Source organism: Paramormyrops kingsleyae, chromosome 6, assembly GCF_048594095.1.
Source record: "Paramormyrops kingsleyae isolate MSU_618 chromosome 6, PKINGS_0.4, whole genome shotgun sequence".
Taxonomy (NCBI): domain Eukaryota; kingdom Metazoa; phylum Chordata; class Actinopteri; order Osteoglossiformes; family Mormyridae; genus Paramormyrops; species Paramormyrops kingsleyae.
In genome coordinates, this window is record NC_132802.1 from 25,833,804 (window position 1) to 25,850,000 (window position 16,197).

General features: G+C 48.2%; 1 protein-coding gene across 4 annotated transcripts in view; it reads right to left on the reverse strand.

The window, feature by feature from the left end:
* sulf2b (sulfatase 2b) overlaps nt 1-16,197 on the reverse strand; it is a 76,498-nt gene that overhangs the window by 33,581 nt on the left and 26,720 nt on the right. For 2 of the 4 annotated variants that reach the window (XM_072712931.1, XM_023838109.2), the window contains one exon: nt 15,958-16,107. The exons of the other annotated variants lie outside the window; for them this stretch is intronic. The gene's annotated coding sequence lies outside the window, so the exon portion shown is untranslated. The remainder of the gene's footprint in view (nt 1-15,957; nt 16,108-16,197) is intronic. 4 annotated transcript variants of the gene reach the window in all.

Consider the following 16,197-nt stretch of genomic DNA (forward strand, 5'->3'; position numbering starts at 1 on the left):
CACTGGTATTTTCATTTATAGCAACGGATGGATGCGTCCCACCGCAGTTACCAAAATCACAATGACTGCCAATCATCTCCCATCCCTTTGACACCAACACTTTACACCATTGAAACATCAATTACCTTAACGGATTTTTGTCAGCAACCCTAAACCCAACATCATAGTTAAAGCACACCTTAGTAATCCTAGAGACATTGCAGCTTTGCTGTGTTGATTATATTTGAAGTGCATTCAATAAATAATGCACTTCTGTCAAACTGGAAGAATTTTTTTTCAGTAAGATTAAAGCTCTTCAGCTTGCTCTGTTAATAATCCAGATTTTTACATTAATAAGATGCACTTACAAGCTATAAATGATGCTGTCTGAAGGTTCAAAATTTGTGAGCATGATTTGTTAAAAAAAGCAAAACAGACAAATGGTTAAAAACCCAGAGCTGCTGGGTTAAATGAGCTGCCTCAGTTGTGATAGAGGACTGAGGACTCTTTGAACTCAAGCACTGCTAGATGAACGGGAATTAGATTCGTCTTTCTGAATGGGGCCATGCATGACAAAGGCTGCAGAAACTGAGATGGCTTCACGACGGCCTGCCTCAGAGGCTGTGAGGGCATGGCAGGCGAGGGAGGCAGGACACATTCACCAATGGGGGGCGGCATGCGAGAGCCTGCGCTGGGATTTCCCCTTCAAAGACGCGGAACGGCTACTGGACAAGCCTGCAGATTAAGCAAGATATGCCAAGGAAGTAGCGGGACATTGGTGTAGCAGGGACACTGCTGACACAGCCTTAGAATAATCAGATAATTAAAATGCAGGGATGATGCACAACACTGCAATATAGTCTTGACTCATTAGTGGTAGGCCATGAGCCAGTATTTAATTGCTACCTGGAGAGGTGTTTTCAAGGACGCATTCCTGCCTATAGGGTGTATATTGTCAGCGGCTGGTTTGAGGAACGCGGAGACAAGTAAAGCGTCCTCTACGGATTTTCGGTCTGATCATCCGTCAATCGCAGCCGACACTGTGCTAAGGACAGCTTGTTAATGCTTTCATTTTCTCATCCACCCCTGGAGCACCAGGAGTCGAGGTTGACATAAATTAATCATTTTTATTTTCAAAATATGGAGAAAGTAATATATTTAAGTTACCCAGATAGAATTTTAAAATTCTAAAATTTTAATTCCATCCATTATTCATGCTGCTTATCCAGTTCAGGGTCATGGTGGGCCTGGAGCCCATCTTGGGCAGCGCAGAGAGTGAGACAGGGTGCCCTCACTTTGGGACGTTAATCCGAGGGACACACACACAATTCACAGAACTGCGTGTCTTTAAACTGCAGAAGGACACCTTTGTACCCAGAGAACATGCACATTCTGCACACACGCAGCTGGGTGCAGTACTGAACCCAAAAGTGCATACAGTATAAGTATAATACTATATTATATATTATATTATATAATTATATACTATATTATATAAATATTACAATGCTACATGTCACTAGAGCACCAGCATATGGTATGATTCTTTCTACGTGTATCATAATCAACATCACGCTCATAAATATTGTACAGTGCTCACAGAAAGACATTTACTTAATTCTGTAAAAATGCTTAACATATCTGCAAATATTTTCCACACAGACATTTTCTTTTTATTAAGTTTTTTTCATAATTTTTTGACTGAGTCATTCAGTTCTGTTCTTGCCATTTTGCTATTAATTGCAATTGTAGTGATTGGCTCCCACAGGGATACTAAACACAAATGTTTTGTGTTTTATGTTACTACAAAGGTGTTACTAATTAAAAAGCAGCCAATGAGACTCAGAACAGCTCTTTTAGAACTATAATTTGAGTTTCAATGTATTACTACTTGAATTTTTTACTTAAAACTAATTTGTTTCTAATGTGATATATATATATATATATATATATATACATACACACACATACACACAGTACTGTGCAAAAGTCTTAGGCAGTCCAAAGAAATGTTTAAAGCTGTTTATCTGGGTAGCAAGTGTACTTTGGCTTAGAACAAAAAACACAATTTAACATTAGAACATGTGCAAATTAAGAGTAACACAATAAAAACTAGTAATAATTTCTTCTGTGTTCTAAAAAGTTACTGTGCTGGTGGCCAAGTCAAAAAATACATTGCTGCACTGGACGGTCGCTGCAAATACTAGGATGATTTTAGCAGAGGTTCTGAAATGGCTAAGCTGACGCACTTTGACAGGCATAATATCATAGTTTTACACCAACACGAGGATAATCTAAACATTTTCTTTGCCTGCCAAAGACTTTTGCACAGTACTGTATATATGTATATCTTGTAAACGTATGTTTTTTGTTGTAAAACCCATAAATTAGCAGTATTTTTACTGAATTAAGCGAGCATCCTAAGACTTTCTGCGATCACTTCAGGTGTCTTGCCATCATATTATGACATCACACGCAGTGGGCAGCTGCACTGTACTTTCCAGTGTGGGATCATGGGATGCATCCTTGGCCATTACTGTGCCGACGCAGGTCCCGAGCTTAACGGGCTCACACTCTGTCAGGAACCTGACGCAGCATGCCTCTGCGGTGCTTTCAGCCCGCAGGCTTCGCGGTACCTATCACAGGGTTCGTGCGGCCCATGTCGCAGAATGCCGACGGGCAAGGTTCACGCTCACCCTAGGGCAAAGCGAGGGTTTCGTGGAATGAGAGATGGTGGCAGCATTTTAATGAGGTCACCCGTTTTGGCCCTGCTTCACCTCACGTACACCTACACACTGACAGCTTTTAATGAAAGTCCCAAATTACACACATAGTGCAGCAGCGCAATACATTATATACCAGCCATATGTCATATACCATCATGCACACGTCCACAGCAGGACTCCCAACAACTCTGCACATTAAACAGGCGTGATGCCGCAGACTAATAAATGCACAATTTCACTGTCCTTAGCTGTTTTTGGGCTTAATTTAAAAAATGGGAGGCAGTGATGACCATGATGCCTTGTGCCGGAGTGACTTCACAGCAGCTAAATCACACTGTCTGATTCTTTGGGGTTGATAGGGTGGCTGGGCCCAAAGTGACTGTCCAGAATGCATATGATCCCGCTAGCTGACCGGAGGACCATTGCATGTCATCTTACGGGGAAAGCGTGGAGATGCCAGGGGTTAACACTCCTCCTCTTCCTCACTGCTGCACTTTGGAGCGGAACTACCACCGGCCCAGGTGCATAACGTCAATGACAGTGGCGGAGAGGGTTTGGGGGGGGGGGGGGGGGGTGGATGGAGGTAATTCGACATAATGTGATTAAGTCAATGTCACACTGACAGGACGAGGATGCAGCACCTGCGGATTCTGCTCCGTAAGCGATCTGGTAATTAAAGGAGCGTGCGGCGGCGTGGCTGGCAGGAAAGAGGGAACAGGAAGGAGCCTGGGGTCACATCCAGCCCCTGGGAGCATCGAAATGGAGATGGGAAGAGCCTGCCTTGAGAGAAGGACGGCTGGAGAGAGGAAGCAGGGAGAGGGCTAGGGAGACGGGAAACACGGATATTTAAAACCCCAGACTGCGCTGCAAGACATGAGAGGAGGGCACTGAGGCCAGCTGCTCACATTATACCCGTCGGAGAACATGCTAGAACGTCAAGATGGCTATGGATGCCTGGTTAGGGGCCTCTGCTGGGGGCTCCCAGGCACATTCATCAGCCTCATGGTTTTGCTCACTCCCAGCTCCCAGCGCACCTGAACCAATCAAGCACACTGAACACTTGGTACAGGTATGTTGGAGGCTGGGAGGGAGTAAAAACGTGGACTGGCTGGGGGGGGTCCCCCAGGACTGAGCTGAGAAAAGCTGATTTAGATTAACAGCTACACAGAGATGGGAAGGAGGAAGACATGTGAGCTGTAAGCCATCTTAGCGAGATGGGGGTGGGGAGGGGCAGGAGGCCGGCTGGGTCTCTCAGGAATTGGGAAAGACCAGATTTAGTTAAAAATCCCTTCCCAGCATTAGCTAATGAAGCATGCGCTGCGATCACATGCAGGTTTGCCGTGTAGCTTAGGTTCGCATCTCTATCGGAGCTCGATGAAACCTAATTTATCGCGTTTGGAAATCCAGTCACAAAGCCCGGCTGTCTCTGAAAAGGTCCCTCTCAGAGTTTGATTTCCAGCCATAGCAGGACCTCCGGAGCGCAGGAAATGGAGTGAAGGCCCCCGCTTAGGCGTCGTGCCGCACAGCTACTCGGGAGGAGACAGAACCGCAAAGGAAATTCCACCCCTTTTTGACCACGTTCACGCAAAATGCTGCCCAATCCTTTGGGCTCCCGGAGGAGTTTTCTACAGATTTTCAATTTTGCTGACGTGGAGAACTGAGGTGTGTGACAGCATAGTGGGTGGGTGACCCAGCGTGCAGAAGAGCTGCTGCAGTGGCTTTTGCATGCAGCAACATGTGCTGTGGGTCCCCTTCAGGGCTTTAATGAAAGCACAAGTTTTAGTTTTACAGCATTTTTCTGAATTTACAGACAGACGGACGCACGATAGCCAGCAGCACAGATGCCACAAAACCAATACCTACCCACTTATCTTCCTCATCAATGACTGTCTGCACGTTTAATGTCCCTTAAAAACTTCACCTGAATCACGAATGACTACAGGCGTATGTGCCTTCAGAAAGACAGAAGACGGTCTGGCTCATTTTAAAGGGAGTTTTCTTTTCAAAGATGCCTTTTTAAGTGTTGCGATTTCTTTTCCAAGAATCCAAGATAAATAAAGACAACAACACAAGTTTGCACAAGCCAGACTGTTGGTGTACTGCTGGAAATATGTTATCAAAACACTAAAAATGACCCACAGGGGATCCGTAAAAAAAAAATGGTAAAAAGAATAAACCGAACGGAAAATGTGCCTTTATGTCGCCATGGCACCCACAGCTGGGCTTTAATCATTCCGAATGTTGGCTTTGTTAAGCCTCAGTGCACCAGGGCTCACACCATGCCCTGTGAGTCCAGCGCTAATGGGCAGGTGCCTGAGCTGAATCGGCCGCTTTGCTGGCAGTAGGTAATGTCTCCTGGGGAGCCCAGCTTTGTGGATGGAGGTGCTGGGGGGTGGGGAGGGGGCAGAGGAAGTGCTGCAGGACTACACCGTATTCGCTCATTGCTCTCATTTACAGATCCGGTCCAGTTCCCGTGCAGCGTGAGACAGAGCAGTAATGAGGCCACTGACACCAACAGGTGCTCTGCATGTTCCCGCGTCTTCATCTCTGCTTTGCACACCGCCACCCCACCAAGCTCTGCTCAGCTTCGGGAAGCAGAGTTCCAGGAATGGTGCCATGGTGTAACGTGGCGGATAAACTGCTTGTTATTAGAGCAGAGAAACACACACACACACACACGTTTGTATTTGTATCTCATCTTTCTATGGGAAAAGCCATAATCCCAACATGACGACCTTAAGTCCTACCCAGCCCCAACCGTAATGATAAGAAGCCAAACAAAATACTTTTGGCATTTTTAGCTTTATGATTACAGTCACAGATTTTTAGAAAATTGAGTTACCCCTAGTGGGGACTGAAAAAATATCTGTATGATGTCAAAATAACAGGTTGGTCTCAATAATTTAATATATACATGATCACACACACACATGCACACACACACATGTACACGTAGCTTTGTGACTATGGAGTATATATATACACACACACAGGCAGCTCTGTGACTAAGGAGTATATACACACACACAGGCAGCTCTGTGACTAAGGAGTATATACACACACACACAGGCAGCTCTGTGACTAAGGAGTATATACACACACACACAGGCAGCTCTGTGACTAAGGAGTATATACACACACACACAGGCAGCTTTGTGACTAAGGAGTATATATACACACACACAGGCAGCTTTGTGACTAAGGAGTATATACACACACACACAGGCAGCTCTGTCACTAAGGAGTATATACACACACACACAGGCAGCTTTGTGACTAAGGAGTATATATACACACACACAGGCAGCTTTGTGACTAAGGAGTATATACACACACACACAGGCAGCTCTGTGACTAAGGAGTATATACACACACACACAGGCAGCTCTGTGACTAAGGAGTATATACACACACACACAGGCAGCTCTGTGACTAAGGAGTATATACACACACACACAGGCAGCTTTGTGACTAAGGAGTATATATACACACACACAGGCAGCTTTGTGACTAAGGAGTATATACACACACACACATGCAGCTCTGTCACTAAGGAGTATATACACACACACACAGGCAGCTTTGTGACTAAGGAGTATATATACACACACAGGCAGCTTTGTGACTAAGGAGTATATACACACACACACAGGCAGCTCTGTGACTAAGGAGTATATACACACACACACAGGCAGCTGTGTGACTAAGGAGTATACACACACACACAGGCAGCTCTGTGACTAAGGAGTATATACACACACACACAGGCAGCTCTGTGACTAAGGAGTATATACACACACACACAGGCAGCTTTGTGACTAAGGAGTATATACACACACACACAGGCAGCTTTGTGACTAAGGAGTATATACACACACACACACAGGCAGCTCTGTGACTAAGGAGTATATACACACACACACAGGCAGCTCTGTGACTAAGGAGTATATACACAGACACACACACAGGCAGCTCTGTGACTAAGGAGTATATACACACACACACACACACAGGCAGCTCTGTGACTAAGGAGTATATACACACACACACACACAGGCAGCTCTGTGACTAAGGAGTATATACACACACACACAGGCAGCTCTGTGACTAAGGAGTATATACACACACACACACACACACACACACAGGCAGCTCTGTGACTAAGGAGTATATACACACACACACAGGCAGTTTTGTGACTAAGGAGTATATACACAGACACACACAGGCGGCTTTGTGACTAAGGAGTATATACACACACACACAGGCAGTTTTGTGACTAAGGAGTATACACACACACGGGCAGCTTTGTGACTAAGGAGTATATGCACACACACACAGGCAGCTCTGTGACTAAGGAGTATATACACAGACACACACACAGGCGGCTTTGTGACTAAGGAGTATATACACACACACACAGACAGTTTTGTGACTAAGGAGTATACACACACACGGGCAGCTTTGTGACTAAGGAGTATATGCACACACACACAGGCAGCTCTGTGACTAAGGAGTATATACACACACACACAGGCAGCTCTGTGACTAAGGAGTATATACACACACACACAGGCAGCTCTGTGACTAAGGAGTATATACACACACACACAGGCAGCTCTGTGACTAAGGAGTATATACACACACACACAGGCAGCTCTGTGACTAAGGAGTATATACACATACACAGGCAGCTCTGTGACTAAGGAGTATATACACACACACACAGGCAGCTCTGTGACTAAGGAGTATATACACACACACACAGGCAGCTCTGTGACTAAGGAGTATATACACACACACAGGCAGCTCTGTGACTAAGGAGTATATACACACACACACAGGCAGTTTTGTGACTAAGGAGTATATGCACATACACACAGGCAGCTCTGTGACTAAGGAGTATATACACACACACAGGCAGCTCTGTGACTAAGGAGTATATACACAGACACACACACAGACAGCTTTGTGACTAAGGAGTATATACACACACACACAGGCAGCTCTGTGACTAAGGAGTATATACACACACACAGGCAGGTTTGTGACTAAGGAGTATATACACACACACAGGCAGCTCTGTGACTAAGGAGTATATACACATACACACAGGCAGCTCTGTGACTAAGGAGTATATACACACACACATAGGCAGCTCTGTGACTAAGGAGTATATACACACACACAGGCAGCTTTGTGACTAAGGAGTATATGCACATACACACGGGCAGCTCTGTGACTAAGGAGTATATACACACACACAGGCAGCTCTGTGACTAAGGAGTATATACACACACACACAGGCAGCTCTGTGACTAAGGAGTATATACACACACACACACAGGCAGCTCTGTGACTAAGGAGTATATACACACACACACAGGCAGCTCTGTGACTAAGGAGTATATACACACACACACAGGCAGTTTTGTGACTAAGGAGTATATACACAGACACACACAGGCAGCTCTGTGACTAAGGAGTATATACACACACACACAGGCAGCTCTGTGACTAAGGAGTATATACACACACACACAGGCAGCTCTGTGACTAAGGAGTATATACACACACACAGGCAGCTCTGTGACTAAGGAGTATATACACACACACAGGCAGCTCTGTGACTAAGGAGTATATACACACATACACAGGCAGCTCTGTGACTAAGGAGTATATACACACACACACAGGCAGCTCTGTGACTAAGGAGTATATGCACATACACACAGGCAGCTCTGTGACTAAGGAGTATATACACACACACACAGGCAGCTCTGTGACTAAGGAGTATATACACACACACAGGCAGCTCTGTGACTAAGGAGTATATACACACACACACAGGCAGCTTTGTGACTAAGGAGTATATATACACACACACAGGCAGCTCTGTGACTAAGGAGTATATACACACACACACAGGCAGCTCTGTGACTAAGGAGTATATACACACACACACAGGCAGCTCTGTGACTAAGGAGTATATACACACACACACAGGCAGCTCTGTGACTAAGGAGTATATACACACACACACAGGCAGCTCTGTGACTAAGGAGTATATACACACACACACAGGCAGCTCTGTGACTAAGGAGTATATACACACACACACAGGCAGCTCTGTGACTAAGGAGTATATACACACACACACAGGCAGCTTTGTGACTAAGGAGTATATATACACACACACAGGCAGCTTTGTGACTAAGGAGTATATACACACACACACAGGCAGCTCTGTCACTAAGGAGTATATACACACACACACTCGATTTTATACGCAGGTCTGAGGACACCCTGGTCACATCTAGTATGAGTTCAGTTCCATTTACACTTTAAGGGGGATTCTTTGCATATCATCAGCTACGGCAGATGCCGGTGGTATATGGAGCACCCAGCTTCCCTGTTAAAGTAACGTCCGCTCCCCGTTCAGTGATCTCCCAGCCGTCATTAAACGGTACGGGGATGGTGGCTGGTATGTCCCCCCTGTGACCTGCCACTACCCATTAGCACTGCTGTGTCTCAATGTGGGCTCCTCCTCCCAAGCTAGCAGGGGCAATGCTGTAGGTCTGAGGAGGGGGCAGGGTAAACAGCCAAGCGGGGACAAACACACCCCCACAGGGACAGCAGATGGGCTGATCACCAGGGGATACAATTAGCTTCTTGATTCTGTTTTACACCATGAGAAAGGTGGTGTAACCCATCCTCTCTTCCCCTTTCTCTCCTTCCCTCTCACACAAGGAGGCGAAACGGAGACAAAACGTGGCCGGGCGAAGCGAAAGGGGCGGCACTAAAAGGACATCTGCCTTTGCTTTGTACTGGCTGAATGAGACGAATGGGCGCAGGCGAAACAAGCCGAAACCATGGGGGACAACAACAACAACAAAACAACAGAGGAGGAAATGTGTCAGTGCCGGGAGTCACAGGACATGAGCTGGGAGGAGCACGGCGTCCCCCTGGCCACAGCCTGCCAATGCCGGGGCCTCCCTCAGCCCACTCTGCTCAGGAATCATCCGCTCCTTTCTTTATTATTTTTTTTCTTACTGCTGGTATCCACTGGCAACCATGACTGTGTGGCCTTGGGCACCGCTGCGGGTCTCAAAACACAAGGGAAGCTGGAGTGCCGGGGGGGAGAACGACCCGGTGGTCAGGCCGCTTTACCCCCCCCCGCCGCCGGGGCCAATGAGGGACCCTCAGCCCACTGAAAAAGCTACAAGACCCCCCACTGCTCACAAGATGTTTCAACTTGGCCCCCATGACTCGGTAGGAAAAAAAAAGACACAGTGGAATGAAAGGGCAGCGATTTTAGCAGCTGTGAGGGGCTCCGGGCTTTATGGCCGACTGGGGCGAATGCCGCACAATTACCCTCTAATGGCTCCAATGACATCATTAAAGTGAGATACGCCGCTAATAATGGGTTTATTGGCCCTCGTCTTCCAGGCTCTGCCCTGACATTGCGTATGAGGTATGTGTTGGGGCCCCAGCTGGGATGCTCACAAAGACCCGACCCGTCTGCTCTCCACGGCTACTCGGCCCCCCAAAGGGACATATGGGTTACGTGACTGCACGCACACCAAGAGAATTCGGGGTTGGCACCATTGCCCAAAGGATGCAACTGTAGCCTCTGCCGTATACTTGTATTCTGCAGTCCTTCTCCTAGAAAACAGATCCTTAACTGCTACGCCTTACGTGCTACGACTTTTTCATCAGCGTGTAATGGTCCACTTTGGATCGAGGTAGAATCCAGGGCCCTTGCGTGACCTCGTGGGATGATCTGCTCAGGGTTCTGCTTGCCTAGGTGCCGCTGATCTGGGGGCTTCACGTTGGCCTCATTCTCCATGGAGCACAGCTGAGTAATCAGCACTTACTCAGATCAGGGATGGAACATTCCGGTCATCGATGGGTGTGCTGTTTATGTAATCTCAGAGCTCTGTGCTGGGACTGAGGTTATTATTTAAAATCCTCTCACTTCTCACAAGCCCAGGGCTATGTGATCCACCCTGAATTATGTCTGTTTTACCTGAGCTACAGCTCCTAGGGACCATTTTTGTTCAGTGACATCTCGCGCAGAAATGCCCTCTATCTACCTGCTCGCTCCATCTCGCCTCCCATTTTGAGGAGATCCTACTTTATGATGCAGCACCCTTCCACAATTCACTCCCAATTTTCCACACGGTCCAGCTTGAGCTTGAGCCCAATTGAGTGGTACTTCTGCCGTGCCCCTGATGTCGAACAAGATCAGACGCGGGTCTCTCACATCCGCCAGCAGCTCCCCATCAATACCATGCCGTCTTCTACCCCGGGGGTGGGGGGTTTGGGGGGGGCTCCTCTAATAAACCTCCCTAAGGGAACCTCTGATAGGGCTGCTGAGCCGTCCACACCAGCCCCACCCGCACCAAAGTGCCTCACCTCCACCATTCTGTTCCCGAGTCATTCTCTACCCCTTTAGAAGTAATTCCAAATAACCGGAAAAAAAAAACATGTTACACTGTGAAAACAAGAATTAATAATGTACACCAAGTGCATAAATAAAATGAAGAGTTTAAAAAGGGAGGGAGAAATTGGGCTTTTATCTCCCCATAACAGGAAATTTGATAAATTATTGTGAGACTTGCCCCGAGCGGGACAGTAGACCAAGCCATGTGACGCAGGGATTTTTGGAGGGAAGGGGGACTTTATCTTAGGATAAGAGTGATTGGACAAACCTGCAGGGTGCCAGCTGGGACAGTGGGGTCTGGGCCTGTGTTCTGGGCAGACAGAGAGCAGAACCCAGCCTTACAGGATGGGTAATAAGTCACAGATGAGGTGAATGAGCCTGCTTCTCAGTCAGGTGACCTCAGTGACTCCGCCCCCTTAACAATGACCTTACGGTGAAGCCTTGACATCTAACATAAACGTGACCGGGGACGTGTCATTGCACTTGGGGGCCAATCCCCCTTGAACTGTTGCTCTATTGCTGTCACCCAAACTATGGGGTTTGTTGTTAGTTCAGAGGAACAAGCAAAAACTAATCTGAATGCTATGGACTCTGTTACATGTGCTCAAACTTTATCAGGGCTTCCAAAGCACAGGCTCCCCCATGGAGGAAATACAGCATGAGGTACAGAAAGCCCCCACCCCGAGCCCAGCACCCCAGCCAGCCCAATGCACAAATGTTAGCAATAAGTGGATATTATTCACCAGATCTAAGAAACATGTCCGATTAACATGCCCTCACTGTGGGGCATTAATTCCCCAGTTACTGATAAGCAGATACTTCCGGTCATGTTTGTAAACCCAAACCTTCATTATTCAAACAAGCCTGTTAACGAAGTGTCCACTTTTGTTCTCTTAATGGAAATGTGACTTTTTACAAAAGAACAATGCAGAATGGGGCCTCTGAGACAAAACGAAAGGATTACTATGCATCTTCACTTTCTTATCAAATTAAATTAAGGGAACGAGCATTATTGACACCATCTGTCTCAGGAAATGGTTATCACGGACATTATTATTTCTTATTCCAGATAAAGATCATTGTAAAACACATTATTATGAAGCACTTAATTTCCATGTCTTTTTTTCCTCTAAGCCATCAGAAATGACTAAGAAGCACAGGAAACAGCTCTTAGCTGTCATCGCGAGCACGCGTGATGTTGAAGCCCGGGAGGTGGGAGCATCGCTCCAGATCCACAGGTACCAGACCCTCCCGATGTTTCGCAGGACACTATGATGACATCAGCAGACATCCAGAGCCCAGTAGGAGAGGCCTGCCTCCTGCTCTGCTGGAAGACAGAGGTTATTAACAGCAGCAGATCTCCAAGAGGCTGTCACTGCGCCCTCCTGCAGCTGAAGGGGATGGCAGAGACTTGGTTATGCTCTGTCACTGTCACCGAGGCCCTGTTTGGCTGCTTTGACAGACCTGCCTTTTTTTGGTCCTTCAAAGATTGATGAATCCATTATTTATGGTACTGGGCAATAAATCTGGGAGTTGGGAGTCTAAGTGAACACTTTTCAGTACTTGGCTTCTTGCATTACACTGTTATTCATCATGTTTAATCATTTGTTTTGCCCGCTGTGTTTCTGGGGGGATAAGGGGGTGGTAATGGTTGTGGGGGGAGGGGGGGGCATTCTGCAACAATGCCGGTCATTTTCCTCAAGGGCAGGGAGCCCCCCCCACAGGCCCCCTAGAAGTCGGGTATTGAACATGTAGACTTGTCAACATGCTGATAGAGCACATTGAGATTAATGGAGAGGCGAGGTCAGTGGGGGGGGGGCGCCGGTTGTGGGGGGAGGGGAGTATAGCTTCACCCTGTTTGTTTGTTTACTGGTAGAGCTGCTCCCTCTGGGGAACAGGTCATAACGGCATTCATCGGATAGTGGCGGGGGGGTGGCTGATGTCCGACCACAGAAAGCAGAGCTGCAATACAGGCAGGCCAGCATGACCAAGCAGAGACTAAATCGGTTCTTATGTGAGCATCATAAAAGGAACAAAGTAACCAAAGAAAGGTGCAGGGGCTTGTGGGAGCTGCACAGACAATGTGTCTTTGACTGTCTTTACTTCTTAACATGGAAGAATTAATTACAGGCGAATTTAGAGTTATACAAGCCTGCAGCTTTTGTCAGTGGTTGAAAGTACATCTAAATGATCTAAATTAAATGCTTTCAAATCCCATGTATGGTGCAGGATAAAAGAAAAAGCAGCTCTTCGCCTGTTCTGATGTCCACCATGGACTGTGGCGGGTGTGTCCAGCCCGTCCTGCTTTTCACTGTGAAACGCCTGTGTGCAGTAAGGGCTCCCCTAGGTGCACAGTCTCTGTTCTCCCTCTCTGTCACTAGATCCTCTCCCATTTCCTCTCCTTTCTTGGCTTTAAGGCCAGGTTGCAGGCCCTCTGGCCGCTTCCTTTCCCTTCCAAATCCCCCCCCCCACGAGCCTTCAGACCTTGCAGGGGAAGAGGGCAACACGCCGCATCTCCTCTCCCGGTTCTTGGTGATGGGCCTTGACGAAGCCTGATCTATGGTTAGACCACGTTTGTTTATTAGGGCCACGGTCTGAGATTTGCATGGAGCTGGGAGCAGGAAAGTGGAGATGGTGTGAGTTCTGGCGGACGTGTATTCGACACACGCGCGTGAGCCAGTGCGAGCGAATGCCACCACTGAAGCCAGGCAGCCCGGGCCGCTAGCCCAGAGAGACCCCCGGCTAATTACCGGTGCTGTACCCATTGCGGGCCGCCAATGGCAGCTCTGAGAGAGCTGCTGTCCTCTCGCTGGCGCTGGGGTATTGATATTGTATCCCGTTTCAGATAGCTAGCAGCCTTTTAATGACTGTGGCAATTAATAATGCATCGCTGGACCTCCTCTGGCTAATTCTAATTGCTATAATTTGTTTCTCCCAGCAGATCTGAGGCTTTATATGTAATCTATACCAGCGGTTCCAAATTAGCCAATCACACACACACAGACACATGCACACACACGCACACACACACACACGCACACACACACACAGACACACAGGTTTGTGGGGACTCTCCATTCATTTCTATGGGGAAAACTGTAATCACAACATGATGATTTTGACCCTTGACCCCTACCCTACCAGCCCTAACCTTAACCATAAGTAACCAAATAAAATACGAGACTTTTAGCATTTTTACTTTTTTGATTGCATTCTTAGACATGAAAAATGGTCCCCACAATGTAATATAAACCTAATCCACACACACAGGCACTTAAAATATAGGGATCTCCAAGTATGTTACTGCGAAAATCTAGAGCTAAGATGGGGAGTATAATTAGCAGGATGCCAGACCTGAGAGTGGGGGGGAATCTCCTTCCTTGTGCCTCAGTCAGAGAAGGTGGCCTGGGCACTGGCTTCACCAAAGGCATGTGCCACCCAGCTGACACCCAAACCCCTGAGGAGCTGGTGACGGAGGATGGTAAACGACTCCCAAAGCCCTGAGAAGCTGGTGACGGAGGATGGTAAACGACTCCCAAAGCCCTGAGGAGCTGGTGACGGAGGATGGTAAGCAACTCCCAAAGCCCTGAGGAGCTGGTGACGGAGGATGGTAAACGACTCCCAAACCCCTGAGGAGCTGGTGACGGAGGATGGTAAACGACTCCCAAAGCCCTGAGGAGCTGGTGACGGAGGATGGTAAACGACTCCCAAAGCCCTGAGGAGCTGGTGACGGAGGATGGTAAACGACTCCCAAAGCCCTGAGGAGCTGGTGACGGAGGATGGTAAACGACTCCCAAACCCCTGAGGAGCTGGTGACGGAGGATGGTAAACGACTCCCAAAGCCCTGAGGAGCTGGTGACGGAGGATGGTAAACGACTCCCAAAGCCCTGAGGAGCTGGTGACGGAGGATGGTAAACGACTCTCAAAGCCCAGATACCCACGTGCTTGGTGGAAGGCTCACCCCCAGCTATCCCCCACCCCCCCCGACATCAGCAGTGCCCGCAGAGAGCGTGAGACTGACCGCTGACTGCCTCACAGCGGAGCCTGGCGAGAAACGGCCAATTAGTGACACAGAGGAATAAGCCAATCAATGGCATTATGGGAGCGCTCGTCACGGGACGCCGGCCTTTGATGCTGCACCCTGGATTAGACCACAGCTCTTGTAATGGGGGGCAGACTTATGGAGGGGGTAGCTGTGGGGGGAGGGGGTTATGAGGGCTGCCTGTGATGCTCCTGTCGTTCCGGAACCGAAAACAGACCTAAGCCTGACCCCCCCCCCCCCCGCCCCCCCATTCCAAGGCCATGGGGAGACGTGGGGAGCCTGGCAGCGGTGCCCACATCAGCAAGCCCTTATAAATCAGGCTACTGAGCTACTTCATTCAAGCCCTACCCCCCCTGCCCCTCCCGCCATGTGGCACACTGACGGGATCATTTCTCTGCCCCCTCCCCTCCCCACTACCTCTCTCCATATCTGCTGATGAGGCAGAGCTCCCACCCCAGGATGGATCACCACACTGCGACACTCCGCTTTGGAGGGTGTAACAGATGCTAAATCATTGATATTTCAGGACACGCTCGGGGAGTTTATAAATGAGAGGTGCTGTTAAACCAAACCCCCCCCCCCCAAAAAAAAAGAAAAGAAATGTGTATCTTCTCACATCGACATCTAATGCAGATTCCTCCCCTGAGCCCCCCCCCCCCCCCCCCCACCCCCCGCATAGTGATTGCCATGCTGCTCCTTTGATCAACTATTCAAGGTTTCTCCTGTTTGATTTCTTAAAACTAAAAAATGTCAGTCTGAGTTACCTGCTCTCTGTATCCTCCTCTGCCAGGACTCCCTTTTGGCACAGGAGGTCAGCTTCGTCCGGTGGGGGGGTGGGGTGTATGGAAACCCCCCAGGCCAGTTTGAAAAGGTCCAAGGGTGGGGTGGCTCACGCACAGAGCGCCCCCTGCAATCTGTCAGAGGGAACAGCAAACAGCTGCCATGGGAGGCATCCAGCTACAGCAGCTTTAGCTCTGTGCCCCCCACCCTACTTTTTACCATCA